At 47.1% G+C, this 15,375-nt stretch overlaps 1 protein-coding gene across 1 annotated transcript in view; it reads left to right on the forward strand.

Moving 5' to 3' along the window:
* The window catches only part of LOC138566128 (zinc finger protein 585A-like), a 368,140-nt gene that overhangs the window by 112,444 nt on the left and 240,321 nt on the right, over positions 1-15,375 (forward strand). The window lies entirely within an intron of this gene.

Consider the following 15,375-nt stretch of genomic DNA (forward strand, 5'->3'; position numbering starts at 1 on the left):
GACGTTAGACACTGCCACTCATGTGTTATTGCTTCCTGTTTAGGGGAATATTGTACTGTACCCTGATGCTTGTGTTCTATGTCTCCCTCTACGCAGCGTCAAGTGAAGAAGAGGGCGGAGAAGGCGATGTGGAGCCAAGCGGCGGGGATGCCCCCACTGGGCGGCGACGCAAGGCCCAGCCACCCTCCCAGGACTTGCCATCATCCGGGAGCGAGGGGGCTGGTGCCGCGTCTGCCACTATGGCTGTGGCGGAAGGGCCGGGTGAGCCCCCAAAGGGGCTTGCAATGGCGGAAGACGGTACGAGACATCCAGGTTGGTGGTCTCCAGAGGAAGAGGAGCCCGCTACTGAGCCGCACATTGGGGCTGGTGGGGGTAGTACCACTGGTGCAAGTGTTGCAGTCCAGGGTCAGGAGGCAGCACAGGTCACCGCGGAGGGGCCTGTGCATGTCCCTGTCCTAGACCCTGTGACTGCACCACCATGCACCAGCAGGGAGGCCCCGTCCCAGGCCCGTCCGCAGAAAGGGGAGAGTGCCATGTCATCTGCCTCTCCACTACCTGCGGACGAGGGGTCCTATGAATGTATGGGCGCCGTCCTGATTGGTGTCTCGTTGCGCCCATGTGACATTCGTGATGACGTGCGTTCTTCCTGGGCAGAGAATGCCCGCCATCACGAAGAGCAGCGTTGCGACGTGGAACTGTTGGGAGGGGCCCTGGTTGGTGGGTTCCTACATGTGATGCGCACTCTGGCGGACCTCTCCTCTGTGGAGACTATGCGCCAGTCGTTCTCCCTGCCGTCTTCCGGCCCAGATTCCAACAGGGCCCGCTGTGAACCTGGCCTGAACAACACAGCCAGCTTTGTGGAGATCCCATCCCTGCCATAGTCGGGAGTTGGCGGTCCAGCAGGGGTGGACACCAGCAGATGGAGGATGTGCAGGCACCATCGGACAGGGCACATGGACAGCAGCAGCAGGAGCAGGCTCTAGGTGGGAGCAATGATGGCTCGGGGCCATCAACATCTGAGGGGCAGGCATCGGCCAGAGGGCAGGAGGACCCTGGAATGGGTGTGTCTTCCGTGTGGCTGCGGTTGGGCCAGCGTATAGGTGCGGAGCGGCGGCGGGCTGAAGAGGCATGGCTCACCATGGTCAGGGCGGAATTCTCCACGCGTCGGGCGTTGAGGCGGGCAGAGTGCCTCGAGGCGAGACCTTGGGGCCAGGACAGAGGCCCGCCTCCAGCAAATAGACATGGAGTTCGATGATGCCCTGGCCGAAAACATCAATGAGTGAGCCGCAGGACTTGCCCGTCGCCATTGTAAATAGTTTATAGTGTTAGGTTTCCTTTTATTTTTTTTATTTTGGGGCTTTTGGACTATGCCCCACACTTTTGTAAATAGTTGTTCTTGTTAGGTAGGTTATTAGATAGGTTTAATTTGTTTCGTTGGGCTCATGGACCCTTGAAAATTGTATTGTACATAGTTGGACGTTGGATTTATTTGGACATTTTAATTTCATTTCACCATGGATCAATGGATTTACCTTTTTGCGTTTCATTTGGATTTGGTTTGGTGGACAGAGAGGTTTGGCCATTTTTCTTTTGGACTTGGATCTTTTTGAGGATTGTTTTTTTTTTAATTTGGACATGCATTTAATTTCATGTTTGCCATTATGTTATGCTTTTAGTACTTTCAATTGTTTTTCACGTTAATACATTTTGATCTTTTACTTCAATGTGTGGGATTCACTCATTGGGTTCATGCATGTTGACATGTGGGTTTACTCAATGCTACTCAATACTATGTTTGTACCTACCTGTAAAAATGGCAACGTGTGTGTGTGTGTGTGTGTGTGTGTGTGTGTGTGTGTGTGTGTGTGTGTGTGTGTGTGTGTGTGTGTGTGTGTGAGAGACGGACATGTGTTGATGTACATAGTTGACTTTTGGTTTGTGTCATGAGATGGGCATGTCACTGCTGAGTGGGTGGGGGACATGAGTGGGGGGGTCTGCTCGCAGGTGCCCCTCACTGATGGGGGGAAGGGGGGTACAGGGGGACATGAGTGGGCGGTCTGCTGGCAGGTGCGCCTCACTGCTGGGGGGTGGGTGTGCAGGGGGACATGAGTGGGACATGAGTGGGGGCCTGCTGGCAGGTGCCCCTGACTGCTGGGGGTGCAGGGGGACATGAGTTGGGGCCTGCTGGCAGGTGCCCCTCACTGATGGGGGGGGGGTGGTGCAGGGGATCATGAGTGGGACATGAGTGGGGGCCTGCTGGCAGGTGCCCCTGACTGCTGGGGGGTGGGGGTGCAGGGGGACATGAGTGGGGGCCTGCTGGCAGGTGCCCTTCACTGCTGGGGGGTGCAGGGGGACATGAGTGGGGGCCTGCTGGCAGGTGCCCCTGACTGATTGGGGGTGCAGGGGGATATGAGTTGGTGATCACTAGTGGAAGGTGACATGTGTGCTGGCTGGGGGGCATGGCCAGAGGTGCAGGGTAGTCCCCTGTGTTGTGGGTTGCCTTCAGGGGCCATGGATGGGGTGGAGGGCACACCTGGGAGGACCCACACTGCCAATTCACGTGAGGGACTCCCCGTGCACTCCACTAGATACACGTACCTGCTCTGACAGCGGACTCACGTGTAAAACTTCCTGCAAACCCCAGTAATACACGTACCCCACTTGCACAGGGCCAGTCGCGTGTGAAACTTCCCGCACACCCCAGTAATACACGTACCCCACTCGCACAGGGCCCTTAGCGTATAAAATTTCCCGCGAACCCCAGTAATACACATACCCCACTCGCACAGGGCCAGTCGCGTGTAAAACGTCCCGCGAACCCCAGTAATACGCGTTCCCCGCTTGCCGTGTGCTGTGTGGCGGCCATGTATACTGGTACAGGGTTAGCGCAGTCCTTTGCGCTGGATTGGGGATTTTGATGGCTTTTCCCTGCGCTAGGGGCATTCTTGGGGGCATAGCTGGCGCTGCTGCAGGGTCTCTGCGCCACTGCGCTACGGCTGGTTTTGGTAGCGAAAATCCACGTATACGCTGTGCGCGGAAATTGATTTTAGTGCACGCGCCTGGCGCAGACACTCTCACGCGCACACTGCGCGCCAGCCGCGTGCGCCACTTGTGTGCTAAATTCTATAAATTACCCCCTTAATATCTCACATAACAAAACAACTATGGTGAGATACAGTAAAGAGCCAATATGTAAAAAATGCAGATTCCGCAAACAAAAAGAATCCCTAAGTCACCTGATATTATTCTGCACAGAATTGAGAGATGTAAGAAATATATATCTCAGGTGTAACATCGTAAATCTATGCGACCCAGACTCAATAAAATGGTGGAATTTGATATGATTGTGGAACAACGAAATCCAAATTCCTCTAACAATTATTTAAAGTGTTAGCACACCCTACCGAGAACAATGACAACTAGGACTACCAAAAGTTGGTAAACTAAGCAAAATCAACTAAAACTCTGCTGCACAAAACTTTGTTTATTTTAGATTAGCGTTAAAGTGTAAATTGACTACTATTTGTATCTGATTCGGCTGGCTTTGTCTGCTTTTTTTTGCTGTAGATTGTGAAAGATTTGTAATAAACCATAAACACTTAATAAAAAGGTTTTGCTTTACATTTCATGTGCTTTCATTATTTATAGCAATGCCTTGGAAGCAAACCACATTACATAATAAACTAGCCTTTCATAGTAAACTAACCATACACTATATACATTGTCATAAATATGTTGAGCAATGGGAGTATGGCTTTAGTTTTATTCTCCCCATCCTGCAAGCAAAGTCTCAAAAGCATCATGTAGATTAAAGTGAGCAAAACAAATCCCCCTTGGGTTGTATAACCATAGTCATTATTTCATAAAGTATGCAACATTATGCACCCTTCTCACTTCTGATCACTCCCTCCCATTCACATTTCTAAAGGGACAAAAGACCCTGCTATAGTACCCCCTTCCCACCAGTGCCTTTTGGCTCACATTCTAATCCTCCAACGTGAGGACCCTCTGCTGCCCGGACTTCCTTGGGATATTGTCCTGGCAGCGGGACACCTCTACCATTGCGAACGGGTAAGGTGTCCTGCTGCCAGGACAATGAGCGTGCTGAGCAGGAATTGCTCAGAACGCACATTGTCCTACCAGCGAGACACCTTTGCTGTTGGGCACCCTCTTTGAGGTGCCGTACGGGAGAGGTGTCCCAATGACAAATGTCCCACTCTGGCTCTTAAAAGAGCCATGGGGGTCAGCTTGCCCTTCCACTGCCTCTCCCGCTTGGTAGTCCACTGCTTGGAGCCATTTGAACACAGGAAAACATACCTTAATTTTGATCTGTCAGAATCTTGTAGATAAAAATCTTTCAGCATGTACACGTATAAGGTGCTGTGCAGAGCCCATGGTTGGAGCTATATGGCATTTAGAAATGGATACCAAGTATACTTGGTCACCAACTGCACTGCATTAACCAATGGCTGCTGCCTTTGAATGAAAGGAAATATCAAGGGAATTGCTGACATTCCAGTGAATCTGGTCCTTTCGGCCATGGCTTCATAGTTCAGCTAGGTCAAGTCAACTTAGCCCAAAATTTCAGGGGTCAGGGGTGATGAAGTCTGGTCTGCTCAATGGACGTTGCGCCACTGTTTCCATGTGTTATTGTATATGTACGTATACATGTCAATGGAGGTGCTGGGTGCATTTGTGTATAAGTGCAAGCATGTGTGTGTTGTCTTTTGTGTCTGAATGAATGATAAATAATGCATTGTTTGTATGTTCTATTGGAAGTAAATTTGTGAATGTTATGTTGTGTCACTGGGTGCATGGCAGGCTTGCTGAAGATGTGTGGGGGCCCAGTTGAATTTTAAAGATACACCACCAGTCCTATCATGAAAGTTACAACAGAGCGTTAGCAATGGACTCTTGTGGTGTAGTAGTCTATTATCCCTCTGTGTTTTTGTTGTTTGACTGATCTACAAAATCCCAGCGCAATTGGCAGTTGTCATTTTCACTGCGACTACCTTTTTACCTCGATACAAAAAAACAAACCCATATACCCCAAACCGCCAGTACACCCATAAACCCCCTCCTACCCCCCCAAATGACCTTTTCTCCATCGGCTGCCTCTCCTGTACCCTGGAGCGTCAGATCCATCCAACGCGGGTTGGATCTGACGCTGCAGGGTCCCGTTTTCTTTGTTTTTGTTGGGTCCCACGCCACCAATGCTGAGTACGCAGGGGACACCCCAGCAACTGCTGAAGCCAAAAATACCAAACATAGGGAACGGGAGACGCCCCCGCAACCCCAGCTCTTCATGTTCGGTATCTTCGGCTTTGAACTAATGGTGGTGACCGAATTCAGTGAAATCTACCATTCGACCACATTTTTACGAACAATTTGGCTGAAACAATCCCTAAGAGCCACCATTCGCCCTCCCACAGCCCCCCACTCCCCAACATTTTCAGCAAAGTTACTCCACTGCATAGGGCCTAGGGTGCAACCGTATGATTACTGTCTTTTTTTCATGTATGGTGAGAAAGTTGGCAACAGTGTAGTCTCTAAATGTACTCAGTAAACGCTGTAAACCAATTGGAGTATGGTCGAAGAGCAAAAAGTCATTTGCATATGCGGTCCAACATATTTTGACTCCTTCCACCATTGGTGGAGCGAATGCAGCTTCTTCTAGTTTAGCTTTGGCATCGGAAACAGAGGTTGAAGATGGTGTGTGCGAATATGCACCCTTGTCGGAGGCCGTTCGAGGCATCAATCAAAGGGGATAAACCGCCCTGATTATTCTGCCTAACCTGCAGCATTGACCCCTCATGTAAATTAACTAATATAGAAAGGAGGTCCAAAGGCATCCCTAATCGATAAAAACTATGCTGTTTGTATAAACCCCACCTGGGCCCTGTCAACTGTATAACCTCTGTAAAGGCAAACGTCCTTTTTTCTAGGCTTTTGGTAGACAGGATCTCGCTGTAACACCCTCGATCTACCCCTCCCTGCACTGCAACTAAGTCATTTTCGTGCAACAGCGCCCCGATGCCTCTGGGCTGTGTGGCGCTTTACAAATGTAAAAAAATTAAATAAAATAGTTTTCCCCAGCACACATCTGTCCACCTTGTCAAACGCCATCGATAAATCGATGGAGGCGATATAGATTGGTACCGAGCCCTTTCTCCACGCCTTTGCCTGCATAACATTCAAGAGCAGACCACAAGCATCCGTTCCCACACCTCTCCTGAAGCCAAATTGAAATCTGGACAAAATGCTGTTAGACCTAATCCAATCTTGGATATACTTTAAGATAATTCCAGAGAATAGCTGGAGTCTGCATCTGTAAGGGCGATTGGCCTATAGTTTTTAGGACAAGACCGATCACCTTTCTTCTAGATGGGCACAACAAAGGAAATGTGCCATGAGAGGGGAATTGTGCGAGTCCTAACAATGTCATTAAAGCGTATATACATGATTTTTGCCCTGAGACCACGATTTTGCTTAAAGACGGCGTTTGCAAGACCATTCGGTTCTGCCGCCCTAGATGCTGATACCTTCTGAATCGTAGCTTCAACATCCGCCTGTTGGATCTTAATTAGCCACACGGCATCTCGTACACCCTCTGGGAGTAACAAATGACACTGAGCTGGTTTGTACAGATCCCCAAAATGTCCAGCCCATTGTAGTTCAGAAATAGAGCAGGAAAGGGCCTCACAGTTCCTGGCTAATTTGGTTGTTCATAAGAGCCCAAAAGGTTTTAGCTGTGTTGTCTTTCAAAGAGGAAATCATATTTTCACTGTCTGCCTGATAAAGTGCAGCACGTTGAGCCTTGATATTGTATTTCCATTTGCTGTTGATCTTTTTCCTTAATTTCAATGTTTTAGACAATGGAAAACTGGTTTTTGTTTGGGTACGCAGCTCCCTGGCTCTATTGTTCTTAAAGGTTCTAATCACATGATCATAGATATGCAAATGTTTTTTCCAAACACCAGAATTTGCAGATCGACCCAAAGACTGCCTAATTACATTCCCCACATAATAGCAAAAGGAATCATTAGTGTACACTGTTTTTTTCCCATAGCTAAAGGTGGTAAAATCCGACGGGAAATCTGCATTCAATTTCACAACATTGCCTTTATGCCAAATGATTCTCGTTTTTGCTACATTAACCTGTAAATTGAATCATAATGAAGAAAAACACCCTCCTGTATATGGATGCGCCACACAAAGGAATTGCGTCGTTCTGAACAAGTGTTTGTCACGCCCAGTTCAAAATGCACATCAGTGATAACCCTAGATCAATGAATCGTGTTTCGGGTTAAATCCCCTGCATGTTTGTGGTTCTTCACGTCGTCGTAGTAAGCTTACTACAACGACGTAAGCTTACTATGACGACGTGAAGAACCACAAACATGCAGGGGATTTAACCCAGTTATTACGTGCATCTACAGACTGTGCAAATAAAACTGTTCATTTCTGGAACAGAGCCCTGAAACACGTGTCACCAATACAGGGCTATCAATGTAGCATGCATTTTGAACTGAGTGTGACAATAAACACTTGTTCAGAATCATGCAATTCCTTTGTGTGGCGCATTCCTATACAGGAAGGTGTTTTTCTTCATTATGATTCAAGTTTAGAGGTGGGGTCTGGGCCTCTAACCCTCCTGGAAGTGTGACACAGTCATAGACGATTAAGTTATAATTGGGTTGCAGAGTAACTTCAAGTTGTTGAATAATTAACACCAAGTTTTCAGTATATAACCTGTAAATTGGATTCACAAAAAGTATCACACGCATTACTCCACACCCCCACACATTTTAGCTGTAGAATCTTGTGGTTACTACATCTGGTTCTCAGCAGCTTATAGTCCATTGCCGAATTCATCATTGGTGCAGAGAAAAAAATATCATGAATTACAGTGGTAAACACACCTGAACCAAGTAAAGTGATCTGAGTCATTCTTCAAAAGATCTCAACCATTATGAAGACCCCATGTCTCTAAAAAGTGTCCCCATATGCGACCCTGTTGTATTCATTCTCTGCCAGATTCAGATTTGTAGAGGGTGGAAGTTCAGAAAAAAATACCTTCAGCTTAAGCTTACGTATTAATTTGTGTAGTTCGTCTTGAGTATTAAACCTACTGGTACTATACGTGGGCACATCCTTCAGACCTTTTTTAAGTCTTTGAATTTCATGATTAGACAGTCTCCTTTTGGATAAGTTAACCACTAATTCCGCTATGTTTGGAATCTGGTTTGCATTCCTTGATTTCTTTCCTTGGCCCCCTCCTCGTCCTTTTCCTTTTTGATTAGTGGTTTTTCTTGTTGCACCTGAAGTGCTTGCTGTTTGACTATCTGTTGTTGTGTTGTCTCTTGGTTCTGTGGTATCAGATTTGGAACTGCTATTATCTGTGGATGTCTTACTGGGTCTAGCTCCTTGAAACTGACACTTGGCGGCCCATGTCTAGACCTGATTATTTAAATATTCATATGTATCCCGCTTAAATTTCTTAACCTTACAGGCTTCTAGATCTGTGTATCCTTCTAATTTGGTATTAATGTCTAACAATATTTCGCTGAAAGAAGCTGCATCCGTCAAATCAGTGATTTCTTAACTCAATGTTTCAATTTCTTTGTCAAGTTGTGCTATGTTGTGAGATAATTCTTGAATAGTCAATAGAGTTAAGTCCAGGGAACATTTGTTCAATATCTGCTCCCATCTGGCCACAAAATCTTTGCTTTCTTTACAAAGGGTTGGTCATAACGGAACCCTTAGTCCTCTCGGAATCCTTTGAGCTTTGTAATATCTTCCTAATGTAGCTGAGTTAAGTTTCCTATTAATTGCTTTGTGAATTGCGTATTGTAAGTGCTTGATTTTGCTTTGCGGATTAGTAGTAGCTGTGCTTGATATAGTCGTCTCCTTGATCAGTCTTAGGATCGCATCTGCTTTGTCAGCTGTGAAGCCGAGTGTGGTTGCTCTATTCTCTGTAAGATGATCAATTTCCTCATAAGACATGTTAGGGGTGCGTCCACTCATAGAAATACACAGATGTAATTTATAAGAGTGGGGGGTGTGCACAGCAATTTTTTCAATGTATTCCTTAATTATTTGTTGAATTTGTGTCTGCGTGGGGTGCAAACCCAGTAAAAAAGGTGCCTCCGTGAACAGCACTCCAAAATAGTGAGAAAAGGGCCTTGGCTAATGAGCCAGCAGGGTGGGCTGCACTCCCTAGATAATACAGATCAGCCATGACCTAGTATAAGGGGTCACAATTATGATTATATTTTTACACTGTCCTATGCATCTAGACAATATTCTGATGAGTTTGTTCTATACGAACTATGTGTCAACATACATGCACTATTTTGTTGGATATTCACTTCACTTTTCCCACCCCAACATGGCTGTCCTGAACATATGGTCCAGCTCCATGGTAACTGTAAAGACTGGTAGGGGGTGTCTGTACTCCTGCTCCCTATATGGTGGAAGAGAGGCACAGAAGACCCCAGCCAAGATTCTCTAATACGGTAGCAATGGACGAGCAATCAAGGCCTAGCTTCTCGGGAGGTGATGCAGGCTGGTTCTTAAGTACAGTGTAGTCCCTAAGCCCCCACAAAGGAATGTCCACACACTGTATTGGTTAGAACACAGTCTTTATATAATTAATATTCAAGGTTATGTACACTTATCATAATAACTCACTTTGTACTTAGGAAAATCAACAATGGCAAATATATACAGTTCTAAAGTGGTACCACCCTTTGTATTAGATCTCATGAAAAGTGCATCAACAATACTGTAATCATGTCACACAGATCAATAGAGTGAAACCAGCAATAGAGAGAGGAGAGAAAATAAGAGGCTGAGCAATAGGCAGAATACTGGCCCTTAACACTAGACACAGTTCTGTGTTGAGATCCCCCCCCACCTGGGCAACCTGTAAAATATAGATATAGCACAAGCCCAGTCCATATATTGTTCTGCAAGTCTTATTCCCTCCTATAATGTTTTTACCCCCCCAATGTACCTGGTGGAGTCGAGTTCTTCGAAGAGGCCTCGATAGATCCTTCTTGAGCGACCCCCTTTCAAGCGGGAGTCACGGATCGTCGAGAGGCGTCGAGAAGCGTCGAGGAACTCGGCGTTCGGTGTCGGGGAATCGACGGCCCTTCTTGAATGTCTTCCCTTTCAAGCGGGAGACACGGGGCGTCGAACGTCCGACAACAAACAGGGTAGAACGGCGTCGATGAGGCGGCAGCTTCGATCCAAGCGGTGCTCGTCGACGACGGAGCGTTGGCGTCCTGCAAGGCGGAGGCGTGCGGGGCACCTCGATGACAATTGTTCTGGACCGCAAAGATTGTGGAGACGGAGGCCCAGCAAGGGCGTCGAGTCGTTCGAGTCTTTGTGGTCTTCGGGTGGCGGGAAACCCACCGGCAGGTTTCTCCTCGGCGCGTTGGTCGTCCTCGACTTTCTCCGGCAGGATAGAGCGGTCGACGATGCGGACGAGGGAATCCTTCGATTCAAATGTTCTTAGGCAAGGAGCGGACGACTCTGGTCGTCGGCGGCACGGCGTCAAGTGGTTCCCACGGCTGGGCAACACAACTTCGACGGGCCTCCCGCGGTTACACAGACCTGCGAACCCTGGTCGACGGCAATGGACTTCGATGGCGGCGATGTCCGGGTGCTACACTTCGATCTCCTCGGCGGTCCCGTCTCGGGTCGGCAGCCTTTCGAGGGTCTGACATCCAGGGCGCTTCGGCGAAGATGTAGCGGTGCTCGATGATCCCTCGGAGCACGGGAAGAGGGCGCCTTACCAGGTCCTCTCTCGGGTCAGTCTTCGACGAATTCGGCAACCTTCAGATCTGTCGAAGCAAATGCCACAGCAAGTCTTCTTCTTCCAGCTGGACGTCGAGGATCAGCAATTCCAGTTACTCTTGAGTGGAGACTCAGCTTCTGAACGCTTCTGAACAATTTCCAGTAGTGAGAGGTCCCCAGGTATACTATTCTGTCTCTCATCCACACTGCTGGCACACACACAGCAGCCAATCACACAGAAGGGCATTCATGCAGTCAGTCAGCCAATCAGGCACACAGTGCATTCAGGCCACACTCCTCCCTTTCAGACACTCACAACAAGGAATGTGGATTGGGACAAGTACCCAGCCATTCAACACTACACACTGCATTCAGGCCAGTTTCGGGCAGGGCTGTCTCAGTCTTTGTCTCACATGCCAGAAACCAGGCAACCACAACAAGGATTGTATATTGGTCACACACTCCATTCACCCAGGTCCCACCCACAGGAGGTACCCACAACATACAGTCACTGGGAAGGCTCCAGTCAGTCTAGCTGGGCCTTCACAACAACACCATATATGGAACTTCCACCCAACAGCCAGTCAGGGGGAAGGGACAGAGTCAGGGCTTCCCAGGACTTTGGGAAAACAAGGTAACAGGCAATAGAAAGCAAGAGGCCACAGGGGCCTATCAGGAATCAACTGATCCCAATGGCAGGGCCTGGGTATCCCAAAATGGAGGACACCCAGAGCACCTGTCAAATTCAGCATGGAGCTGCCACCAGCCCATACCCTGCTCTGTGGGCCACCCACAGGTGCCCAAAAACATACAGTAGGGGCACAGGGTTGTACCCCTACCCATGGGTGCCATAAGGGTATCCCATGGGTCTGTTCACCAAACCAAAAGAGAGAGCTGCACTGCCAGGAGTCCCACATGGACTCCTGGGCAGAAAACACGACAGAACACTCGATAAAAAGCAGTAAAGGACAAGGATTCAGAGGCCCTGTCCCTCTGATGCATTTCCAGCATCACAGTAACCATGAGTTTACATTTACAGTAACGCACAACTACAGACTTTTTTGCTGGGTGTTGGCGTTTCACTGCAGGAATGCGATTTGAGTATTTCGAACTCTGGTTAGTTATACACTATTCTATTCACAATATAAGGCATGTACACGTATTAAACGAGTGCTGATTTACACCTAGGACGTGCACACGATTATCGGCACAGCCAGCATGAAGAATTCGTACAGTGCCCCGCACGAAGTCTACATAATACCAAACCTTTGGGTAAGATGCACTTTATACTGTCATCTAAATACATGATAGTGTCAGACAAGTTTTACATTTAGCCCTTATTAACAGTGACGAGCGGACACAAAGATAGCATAGCTGAACATTCTTTCTCCATGGATGACGGAGACTCCTTCACAGAACGTAAGCTACACTTACTAAGTATGTAGGTCAGTAGAGAGATTTTCAATATAGGTAGATTATTCACTCTACAGAACAAATTATGAGTCAGTTACCATATGTACAGCATTTAACAGGACTTTTTTTACTTTCCTTTTTGGTGCACCGCTACATGGGTACTCCACAATACGTATGTATATGCTTCATATCGTTTCAATATCCATTTGTTATTTGGGGTAAATGCATTGAATAATGTGAATTTATTTGAATAGCGAGTTGCGAACACACTGAATATTCTGACGAAATGGAAATATTTATTTTAAGTTTAGGTTTGCTTTGGTTCTTTCAATATCATGATTTCGAGCTTCTTGATAAAGATGGAACCGGCCCTGATGAAAGACTGTGATGTACGAAATGCATGGGCCCTTGTCTAGGCAAAGTTGAAAATAACGACAATTGAGTAAAGAGATTGATTGAAGAATAAATCACAACTGGTGTGAAGCAACACAAATCAGTGTAATTTATCAAGATTAAGGAAGTCAAAAAATATATTCATATGTTTTTTGTCATTTGGGAGTGCCGCTAGCTCATTACCAAGGTCCTTTTCCCACTAGTGAAGACAGTGGCGATTTCTCCTCTCCTGGTGAAGGGATCAACTCAATGTCACTGCATCTCGTCGCAAGGCAGAGGAAGGCACAGCAGCAGTGCACCCACGAAGTTGGGCGACACGGTGCCCATGTGTACACGGGTTCAGGCATACTCTTCTAATTCCAGACCTAGGGCACCTAGGTGTATGAAACACGGCTAGAGAGTGCCTTGGACCAGTACTTACAATCTCCAAAGTCTCAAGAGTTAACTCGAGGCGGTGGCAGGTCCGGGGCAAAGGTCCTGCGCAAGCTGGTCAGTTCACTGGTTGGCCCAGGGACACATCCGAAAAGGCTCACTTGCAGGTAAAGGTGGAGGTGCTGTGAATAGTTGTTCCCACTATTTAAATGGGTTGAAGCGCCTTTGCAGACCTAGTTCGATCAGAGGCAGAAGGGTCCTGCGGGACAACAGCGGGCTCATGGTGCCAAACTTTCCAGTGAGTCACCAGCGGTTCCTTGACTCAGCTTCTTAGCTTCAGGATGCATGGGTCCTATCCTAGGTTCAGTGAGAACTCAAGAGATTGACCTGGTGTGGGTGTTTGGGCCCTTATATTATCCAGAATCTCCTTCGTGCCAAAATGAAGAGGACCCAATGAGAGACCTGCTCACATACAGCCATGCCAGACGTGGACCAATCACAGACTGCGGTGGTCCCAGTCATTCCCAGCACACCAGACTCTCTGGCACCCAGGATGTGTATTGGAACTAGACAGTCCAGCCCACATCCTGGAGGCACAAACACAAGGTATGCAGAAGCCTGCGAAAGGTTGCAGGTTCGTGGGAGAATGCATGACCAAATAAGCACTGGCCCGTGTCAGCTCCACCTGGGGAAGGCAAAGGGACAAGATGGCCAAAGGTAAGAACAAAGGATCTTGTGGAATGGCTATTTTGGGGCCAAGCCACTGTCCAAGGCCAAACGTGGTAAACGCGATATGGACCGAAAGAAAGGGTTAAACATATGTGAAAATTAACAGTTGTCAACAGCTCTGTCCAAGGCACATCTGTAGTTCTACATAAATCATTTGAGGGTGTCTAGGGCCTTAGAAAATGAAATGAAAGGAAGACCCCCGCGCACTATACTGTAAGGAACTTTCTGCACTGGTAAACATGTTGCAGAGAACTTGCAACAAAGTGAAAGACTAAGGGAAACCAAGTCTCCCAGTACTGACTGTCTTCAAGGGCATGTCAGTTTCCACATAACAAAGTGATCGAAAATTCAGCGGAGTGCAGCAGAAGCCTGGGCTCCACTGGCAAAAATCAGGCTAAGATGGTCCGACAACAGCAACAAGTTGGGGGAGGGGGGCCCAACTGGAGGGAAAATTACATGTAAATGGAAATCTTTCCTATCAGCGTGCACACGCACATACACGCACGCAAGTACATACATTGTATTTCTTGAAGTTGCAAGAAGGGGAAGCCAAAAAGGGAATTGATTGCATCGGTTCTCCTAAAACTACTGCTTGGGTCCCATACCGGAATGCTCATAGTTTCTCATATAGTCTGTCACACAACGAATAATCTAGGACTGTCTGACCTCATCATGGGGTGACTAACTATGCATACTATTCACAAGTACATAAATCTTATTCCAGGATCAATGCCATATAGGACACAATCAACTGGTGTGTAATCCGTAAATGGTGCTGATCTCTTCTTGGATATTTACAATGTTGGGGCTGCATTCCCATTGGTTACTGGAGATGTCATGAAAGCAATCCTTGCTCACAGTGCAGCGGGTACAGGGGCTGCTGAGATGCAACCTAGGGTGCAATAATCAGAGTCCACAAAAAAGGGGGGTCTGGACCGGGTTATGGGACACTGGCAAGTAACAGGCCCATTTACACCCACTCAACAATGAAACCGTGTGTCTTCCCCCTCCTGAACGCTACCCAGTGGTATATATAAAAGGCAACAAAAGTGGTATCCCTTTGGCAAATTATCTTCAGTACATGGCAATGGGGCATATGTATAAAAAAAAAGTAGGAGGGGAGTCTACCGTACAATTTGCCTTATTGCTTTCTATCAGTTTGTGTTTGGGTGAATATACATTTGCCTAAATGTAAGGCAGTAATCTGTGATTACAAAATAGACAAACATGTGCCCGATTGGTGTCAAACTGCTGACCTAGTGTCAAGCACCTGCCTTTATCGTTTGTTTATGGAAATGTGGCGCTTTCAAACTACTTTAGTCATTTCTGAATAAATAAAATGGTAGAATGTATATGCACGGCCCTGATCATTAAAGTTCCCACTTAAATTGTGTTCACCCTGTGTTTCATTCTCCTATTCTTGGATACTAAAATAGTCTTCGTAAAAATCAATTCCTCTGTTCCTGCTGCATTTGCCTCCATCAGATTATGTTATCATCAGAGAACCACTACTCTGCCGTCTAGACTTTGTGTCCCCAATAGATGGCACCCTAGTATTCAAAGTCTTATAAGCTACTGTGTGAGTAATTAACTAGTGCACATCACAGCTACTGAGAACCAGTCTGCCTGGTACATGTGATGCCTGTGATTGTGTTGAAACATTCT

Source organism: Ambystoma mexicanum, chromosome 2p (genome assembly GCF_040938575.1).
Source record: "Ambystoma mexicanum isolate Mex_15411 chromosome 2p, UKY_AmexF1_1, whole genome shotgun sequence".
In the NCBI taxonomy this organism is placed as follows: Eukaryota; Metazoa; Chordata; class Amphibia; order Caudata; family Ambystomatidae; genus Ambystoma; species Ambystoma mexicanum.